Source organism: Poromitra crassiceps (assembly GCF_964638095.1).
Source record: "Poromitra crassiceps genome assembly, chromosome: 11".
Classification (NCBI taxonomy): Eukaryota; Metazoa; Chordata; class Actinopteri; order Beryciformes; family Melamphaidae; genus Poromitra; species Poromitra crassiceps.
Window position 1 is genome coordinate 46,533,656 of NC_139643.1, and position 9,837 is coordinate 46,543,492.

Here is a 9,837-nt window from a genome sequence, read left to right on the forward strand (position 1 = left end):
CTGTAACACACAGGGAGGATGCCAGCACAACTCCAGAGAAAACCAGTCACCATCGACTAATAAGTCAATGGTGACTAATAAGTCAATGGTGACTGGTTAATAAATAATAAACAAATAGTTACGTAAAACAAGTCTTACCTAGAACTTCCATAACCACTCCTGATATGTTATGGTGAAAACACTGAGGAAAGAGACTCTGCCAGCAGCAGAGTGGACACAGTGTGCACATGGGAGAGACCTTTGCCTCCAGTAGGCAAACTGTAACCCTGGGAATGTGTGTGCCATCTTGCATGATAAATATCAGTGATTTGCTCCAGGCCTCAGACTGTGTGAGTCACAGGAAGTGACTGTTTGAGACGCGTTTACACAGATGGAGACCATTCTTAGTCAACATTCACATAAAAATCAGTCTGGGACGGACGGGCCTTTTTCTCTTCTTCACGCCTCCTATTCATTGTACGCAGACAGTGGCAAGAGGTTGAGTGTTTTACTGGGCGGGAGACGGCACCTTTATTTGTTTGCCGGACCTTTGTGAGCTTCAACTTCAAATTTCACAAGGATCTGCAACTTCACACCATGTTTGCACCCCAGACGTTCCTCAGCGTGTTCTCATGTTTTCCACTCGAGTCGAGAGATTTTGATCCGTGCAATTCTTTCAAGTCGCTACACCATGCACTACTAGACAACGAGTTCATTTTGTTCAGTTTGGTGCGCCCATCTCTGCTGATGTGGCATGAAGAGATTTGGGTTACTGGTCGTTGAGTGTGAGTTATGATTTGCTTTAATATAGTTACGTGTCTCTCCTGGTGCGCTTCTTTAGGATGAGTTTCCTAATCATTATTTTGTCCCTCGTGTCTACCGGGAGGCTCAGAAATTTTCACATATCGTTGCTGTCTAGTATGTCAATTCTTTCAATTTTTTTTGTTGTTGTCATAAATCAATGCCATTGGTCACCCTTCACGTCTGTCTGTGGGTTTTACAAAATGTAACCAGTGGAACTGCCGCTCAAAGCTCGAAGTTCCGCCCCTCCCTCCGTCTCAAGCCCCCCCCAGGCAAGGAGTATATATACCCGGATGTAAATAGACCAATCAAATGTTTTCGAATTATTTCTATGGCTGCGAACTCATTTAAACTATGCAGATGGAAGTGGTTTCTGACGAGAGTAATGTAAGCGTTAGTGAGAGGCTGTCCTCCCCCGAGACGGTGCCCCCAAGTCGGCCTGGGAGCGTGCCCGCGGCGGGCGTCGGAGGAACAGCGGCGGCGCACGCCCGTGTCCTCCAGAAGGGTTGCGGTGAAAAAGTGCCACAAACTCCGACTGATAATCCTGTAACACCATTTGAGCTTATTCAGGTAAGATATTAATAATGTAATAATGACACATCCAGCGAGAAACTGTCTATAATGAAGACATGTGGCAACATTGACGACGTGGTGTTCAGTATTTTAAGAACACAGTCATTTTTTTAAGTTCCCGAAAAGTTGCCGTTTTGGAGATACGAGGTTTCTGCCCGACAGCGATGATATGTTAGCCTGGTAAACCAGCCCATCATGTGAACTCACATTTCATTTGGTTCTGCGTGACGGTCTGGCCCCGACGCCAGTGGGGGGGTTTAGCAGAAGCTGCAGAGCGGAAGAGCCAATCAGCGACTCCGCTGTGATTGACAGCGCAAGTTGGCCAATCAGGAACGCCACTAGCACCGCACTAACAAAACAGTAGTGGCCGCCTCCTTGCCCGATCGTCTCGAGGAGTCATGTCAGCGTTTGTCTAGTTTAAACAGCCATAAAGTGCAGTTATTGCAGAAATAGACTCAATAACAACAATTAAACAAGTACAGGAGTATCGCCGCAACCGCAGAGTTTCTCGGCGGAAAATATGTTTTTGCCATTCTCCCGAGTGGATTTGGGTTTGATTGGATCCGACGCTGATTGGCTGAAGGAGTTGTCTGTCAAGGCAACTATGCCCGCCAATGCTCCCGCCCCTGCTAAACCCCCGCCATGGTGTCGGGGCCAGACCGTCACGCAGAACCAAATGAAATTTCACGTGACGGGCTGGTTTAGCAGGCTAATGATATGTTGCTTTATGTGTGAAAGATGCCTGTGGGGCTCGTCTTACGGCTTCAATAGTCTATATGTGTTTTGGAGCTGGAACGAGTCGCTTTTAGGTCCAAAAACACAACTGATTACAAGTGGACTATCTATTTGCATGTTGTCACCTCATATGAGTTACAGCAGAGGTTTTTCAAAGTGGAAGGCGGGCCTCCCCAGGGTGGCACCAAGCAGTTTCAGGGGAGGCTCAGCCTCAGTGAATGGAAGTAAAACAAATGACATGGTGATTAAAAGGAGATCTCATAGAAGAGCCTAAATGTGTGTGATTTAGTTAAAGAGATAGTTCACTGAGATACAGTAGTTTTGGGGAATTTGACAATTTTCCCCACTTTCGCAGACTCTGAAACAAATAAATGCAACATCAGGCTATCTTGGCTCAATTGTTGAGTGTCTATGGGATCAAATAACATAATCATGATCCCATAGGCATCCAGGAATTAAGTGAGGGGCGCTTCTTTTTCAAGCTTTGTCCGGGGGGAGGCCCACAGTCTCAGACTTTGAAAACCCCTGAGTTACAGTATAATCACAGACTCTAGGACAAATGCAAACATTTGTTGATTCCCTAAAAAAAATACCTTTGTCGTAGAAATGATAATGCAATGAACACAATGTAAACCGGCAGTATAGAACCATTCCAGGGGCCAGTCTGATTAATTCTCAGATGAAGGGATTGACAACTAGATTCCTTCTCAGAGTTTATATGAAAATACTCTCTTCTGTTATAGAAGTGAAACAATAGTGCTATCAGTGCTGCTTTGTTGTTAGCTCTGAAAGGACTTCTTAGTTTCACTTTATTCTATTCTATTCTTATTCAAAACAAAAAATCCTCATTGGTTAGAAAGTATCATCCACTGGTGATTCTTTTATTTATATCTGTGCCAGTAAGCGGTATAGGCAATCCTGACTGTGTATCTGCTAAAGTTCGGGTAAGGTAGTCTCAGTATGATACCAGCAAATACTCAACTCCAACGAGTTTGACACTTTGCCATAGGCTATCGCTAATCCCCTGTAATGGTAGGGTCTGGTCTATTTCAGATACAGGAGGTGACTACATTATTGTACTTTGAGTCTTCCTCTACCAACCTTAGATGTTATTTGCTCAAAGCCTGTAATTAACTACTGTTTTATTGCCGCCATTGTTGTAAATGGCATGTCTTCCCTCGAGGTTGTGAGAAGGAATTATTTCCTTTTTTTCCCCCCACTTCATTCTCTCGTTGTCATGTAATCCTGAATGTCAACAAAGTAGCAAACACATCATTATGAACCTTTTATGTGTAAGAAAATAGCAGGCGAAGAGGTGTTTTAATCTGCATTCCTGTTAGTCGCATGCTGCTCTAAACGGAGAGATTATCCGAACACCTTCGCTGTTTCCTCAAACTAAATGGTAAAGACACACAGCAAAGTTGTCTGGTGGAAATCAGAGGTGAGAATCACCAGATGCCCCCACGATACGATATTATCACGATACTTCAGTCACGTCACGATATGATAGTATTGCGATATTGCGATTATGCTAGTATTGTGATATAGAGTATTGCGATATTGCGATATATTGTGATTTTTTATTACCTTTTTTCAACTGCAAATGATGTCCCCAAAGGAAAAAAAACTTTGTCAACATCTGTTTTATCTAATGAGATAAAGTTTCCAGTCTGTTCATCTCACTTCAGTCATTTTTATTGCAGCAAAATGGGATTGTCAAGCAGACAGACGGACCAACACTGTCAAAAAAACCTGTCATAAATGTTGCATGATGCACTTGACATTTTGAAAAATAATAAAATATCACGATACTTGGCATTCGATACGATACGATATATCGCCCAAAAAATATTGCGATACTATGCTGTATCGATTCCCTCCCCCACCCCCCTAGTAGAAATGTGTTCTCTTTTCTTGCATGTGTGGTGTAGTGCAGGGTATATGCATGGCAGATATACAGAGTATACCCACTTATCATCAACCCAGCCTATCATATATGATCTTTGAGTTAAAGTGACTATAGTCATTTAAAAAGTCTATAGACAGCCAGCAGTCCTATAACTTCTGAATACATGCACTGATCTGTTTAACAGAGTCACAGATTAGACAAGACAGACCAGCAGAGTTCAGGTGACGTGTACAATTAATAAGGATCAAATAAGTATGTTCATGGTTTTTCTAAAGATGTTGTTTATGCCATAAAAGTGATGTTCTAACTGGCATCCTTATAAGGAGTATATTATAAGGAGTGCTAAGGAGCTATATGTCAGAGCCATGTGGTTCTCTGAAATGACCAACACGCTGCGTAATGATCCTTACTACTGGCCCATTTTTGGGTGAACTAAAATGTCACTGTTTATAATAACACGTTTATTATCCTTTGCTGGACCAACGGCTTAAAAACAACAACTTTGGGGCATAGATTATGAGTATACCCACCACTTCTCTAGGGCAGCACCACTGTTTACACCGATCTTATCCTACCTACACCTTTAAAAGAGAGATTTATTAAATCTTTCTCCGTTTCCTCCCCTATCTAATATAGTCCCTATCTCGGCCCACATCTCCTCTTTTTGATCCCATCACCTTCCCCATTTACAGCTGGGAGGCGATCCTGACACCTCCGGCACGTCATGTGAAACCATGAAGGACAGGAGGCAATAAGCTGCAGAATAGCGGCAATCTTCAGGAAAGTTCTCCATTCACTCTGGCTGCCGTTAGTTCTCTCTTCTGTCCTCTTATCCAGCCGGGAAGATAAAGAAGGGGGAAAATCAATAGAGAAACACAGTGTTAGATAAAAGCCAGAGGGGGCCCGGGTTGGGTGCAGTGAATTAAAGCGATCAGAAATTTCCAGGCCACTCAGCTCTGGGTCTACATAACCTAACAGAACCTGTCTGGACGCTGTCGATCACCCTCCTCCACTCTCGCGAGTCGCCCCCAATCTCCCTTTGTCCACTTTTGATTTCGTTTTGGTCCATTCTCTGTTTTCTTTGTGTTTTGGAGGATGAAGGAGCTGCTCCCATTCAGCTGCAATAACTGCTGAATGAAGGTTTTGGATATTGCGTTTGCGAGGAACCCGTCTGAGTCTGAGCTGCGCTATCAACTTCCACAACTGTCAGGCCTCTCTGGACTGTGTGTTTAAACTCGTGTTGTTCCTGCTGCTCGCTCGCTCTCTCTCTCTCTCTCTCTCTCTCTCTCTCTCTCTCTCTCTCTCTCTCTCTCTCTCTCCCTCTTAGGGCTGGGCGATAATGGACAAAATCAAATATCACAATATTGTTTGACCAAATACCTCAATATTACTGGTGCTTTCACAAAATATATTTTTTTGATAAATAATCATCAGGAATGTGGATATAATGCCTGAGTGGGTAAAGGCAAATAATAGAACAGCTAGAACAGTCTGGTAAGTTCAGAAAATGAAATTAAAACCAGGAAGAGGGGTGTCCCTGTATTAGCTCCCCCTGTTAGGCGCATAACATGAAAGGCTCCATCTTTCTCGCAGCGATGCAGGTTCGAATCCGGCCTGCGGCCATTTGCCTCATGTCCTCCTCTCTCTCTCTCTCCCATCCCTCCTGTCTCTCTACACTGTGTCTGTCCAATAAAGCAGAAATGCCACACAAAAAAGGACAAGACAACAGTTATGCAATATCACATTATGAGATCCAAAATCTAATATGATATCTAGTCTCATATCATGATATTGATATATTGCCAGCCCTATAGTCTCTCTCTCTCTCTCTCTCTCTCTCTCTCTGTGTTCCAGCTCCTCAGGTATACCAGATCACATTCATGACAACATCCAACGGGCTGCAGCAGATATGGGGGACATGTGTGGCGCTCTGCAGCGGACGGGGCTTATTTCAAAAGGAGACCGAGATGAGGTCATATTTCAGCGTCTCCGGGCTGAGGCACTGTCACATATTAATTAAAATCCAAATACTGCGTATTGATTGTGTTATCAGGCCGGTGCAGCCAGGGCCCCGCTGTATCGATCCGTCCTGTGATTTATGATCATTTTCAAGAAAAATCCTTTTGTGTGATTATACGAGGAAACAGAGCCTGAGTGTGTGTAATTCTTTTAGATCTATTTTGTGGAGGGCTAAACAGACTGAAAGCCCCTTCAGCGGGGACATATTTTCCACAGCTATGATTGGGTCAGTCTCCATTGAAAGATACATCATCTGAACCCGGGCGTCTGGGGAGTGTCGAGGTGAAAGCGCTCGCCTTATACCACCGCGGACCTGGGTTCAATGCCCGGCAGCGGTATACTTCCGGCTTGGTCAGATGTTCCAACATACACAATTGGCCGTGTCTGCGGGTGGGAAGCCGGTGGGGTTATGAGTCCTGGTCGCTGCACTAGTGCCTCCTCTGGGCAGTCGGGGGGGGGGGGGGGCTGTTTGGAGGGAGGGGAACTGGGGGGGAATAGCGTGATCCTCCCTCACGCTATGTCCTGCTGATGAAACTCCTTACTGTCAGGTGAAAAGAAGCGGCTGACTGCACATGTATCGGAGGAAGCATGCTCCATGTGGGCCCTTCTTGATCTAACTTCTTTCTCTCTCTTTCTAAAAAAAAAAAAAAAAAAAACTACTAACCTAAACTAAACTTGTACCACTCTTCCTTCAGAAGTTGTAGTTGTCATAGACTGTGCTCCATAGTTGATTGCTCTATTGCTAACAAAAATGTGTTATTGTAAGTCGCTTTGGATAAAAGCGTCTGCCAAATGACGTAATGTAATGTAATGTAATGTAATGTAATGTAATGTAAGCATGTGCTAGTCTACTGTACGGAGATATATATACAGTATATATATATATATATATATATATATATATATATATATATATATATATATATATATATATATATTTACACACACATACACACAGTATATCACTACTATAAAAAGGCGGAGGGGCACACGCACTTTCTCAGTTGCTCAACTGCAGATGTTGCTCTGCATGAGTAACAGGCGAGCACGCGAGGCGTGCAAGGCATGCTAGAAATGAGCATGTGGAGCACGCGATATTTAGTATATAATAATAATCAGCAGGTTCTCCAGTCTCACAGAGTTCATGTCTGAAAGTGTGGCTTCAGTCTGAGCGCTCTGGCTTTCCACCCTCTCTCTCTCTCTGTTGGTTGCTTGTAATTTTGCCAATTTAGGGATTTTTCAGCTTACTCTGCTGATGCTCTCACGATAAGTCTCTTTGGCTGAGATCTTCAGCTAAACGCTCTCTTAAAACAGATGCTTTGGCTCCGGCAACTGACAAACGCTCCCGCCTGCCTCTGTACTTCCTGGAGGGGCAAGTTGGCAAAAGACGATGGGATTGAAGCAAGACGGGCCCAACTTCAACTCGCTTCCTGTCATTTTGTCACGTGGGTTTTGCCCATTGCCCATGGTTTTCCACGGACACGCCCACAGAATAAAGACACATATATCTCTCCATAGGACTTGCAGCAGGTCTGGGTCAATGGTTGACCACGCCCATTTAGGAGACTTGCTGCCACCATTTGTTAGAATTGGCGGAGCCCGCGGTGACCCATCTATAGTAATATAATATCTATGACGTTGGTCCAAACGGATGTGAAGGCGGCACATCCGCTCAAGGCGGGACATCCGCTCATTTCTCCAATCACCTGCCTCCGTTTTGTTTACATGTGATAGGTCAAGTGCCATCAAACTTCCTTCTGGTCTGAAGCGTCTTTTTTCTTTCCTTGGAAGATGACAACTTCCTCTGGCCACATGTTAATTGGCTGAAGTACCGTCTCTGGAGCATACTACGAAGACTGGATAATAGAGCCCAATCTTCATGTTTACACTGCAGCCAGCTGCTGTAGTTCGCTGGCAAAGCAAGACCACCAATGAGCAGGAAGTTTTTCCTCTCATAAATACCCCAGCATGAATGCACGAGAGTTCCAAAATAATCCTCCTCTCAGCCGTCACCGGGGGCGCTGTCATGTCATTTGCTCTGACATATTTTAACGCGGAGCTCTGCATTTTTTCCTGCTGCTGATCGCCGTCTTTCTGCGTGCCAGGTCAGGGGCCATTAGCTTGTCATATCTCCATCCAAGGCCTCCTCGGTGCAGCGGCACTCGCATTCCTCAGCGGGCAACTCCTCTGACAGCAGGCTGCTCTATCTGCTCCTGCATGTGGCTGCTGGTAAATCACAGGCTACTGTAATCATCATATGGGCAGAAAGCTGCAGGCTGGAGACGTCGTCGGGCTCGACGAAATGTACACTTCAAATTCAATACAGCACATAATTCTCGTGACTCTCTCAGACATGACAGGGTATGACAGGACACACACGCACACACACACGCATGCAGGCAGACACACACACACACACACACACACGCACGCACGCACGCAGGCAGACACACACACACACACACACACACACACACACACACACACACACAGACAGACACGTAAAGCATAAAACTCAAAGTTTGTAAACCTTGTGTTACTTTGTGTCTGTGTGTCCAATGATTTTTTTTTTCAGATACTATAGGCTGGCCTTGAATAGCCTTTGCCTGAAAGTGAAATCAATATCAACTGATTTTTCAGCCCACACCACATCTACCTTGCAATCAGTAAAGATTGGCTCAAAACTCATGTTTATTATTTCTTTAGCCTTGTTGATTTGTCTCTTGTATGTGTGTGGGTACATGTCTTGTGTCTTTTTTCTGACAATGTTTCGTGTGATTTTATTGACTTTGTGCAGCACCTTGATGAACTCCAGTTGTTTTTAAACAGTGCTTTATTAATCATTTTGGTAAAGGATGCCCTCTATATAAAAGAGTCTTTGGCACAGCTATGTTTTCCTTGCACTGTATATATACGATACAAATTGGCATATTCTGTCCCCTAGCAGATATACACAGTAATGAAATGGAAGTTGTGTCTTCAGAGATGGGAGCAGAGACTCTGCGTTGGTGTAAGCGCTAGTTAGAATTTGACTCATGGTCAAGTAGTTTGATTTTGTGTGCCAGGGCTGCTGGTTACAAAGAATCAATATCAAATCAAGGAGGGTTGAGTTTCCAGATAAGCGCTCTTGGCCACTCTGGCTATTCATCATATAAGTCTGTAGGAACCTGATAGGTCAGAAGAAATGATATTCCAGCAGGAGTGGGCCCTTCTTATCTCCCCATAGCAGGGGAATAGGAGACATGGCGATCGATACCAGGCTGTTGTGTAGTACTTGCAATTATCAACAGCTGATTCTGTCCTCCCCCGGCTGCATCTTTTAATACCACATAATTACTACTTTTGGGACAATGCCTGGGGAAAGGGGATTACAGCTTTGCTGAAGTGTATACTTCATTCTTCTGAGCTTTGAAATAGTTGTGTGGAAGTGGAAGACAGCAGCAGCAAATAGCAGCAAAACAGATTTGATTACTCCTCACTTCGCCATGACATTTTCATTTTCAGGTGTTATATCATTTTTCTGGATAATGATAGTGAGTGATGTATCTACTCCAGAAAATATCACATCAGAAAATATCATTGATTTTTGACCATGTCATTGATTTGGGTCATAATAACCATATACTGTATGTATTCCAGCAAAGAGATCAACTCTGGAGGCTAAACTCATGCAGTTCAGGTGGGTTAACTCCACTGCATCCTTAATCATGACTGAAAGTAAGAGGCTATATAAGATTTCCTTTTTTTTGCTAACATGCAGACATTTTTCAGTCTAATATGGCGCCAAATTGTGGGAGGTCGTAACAAACGAAGTAAGGGCT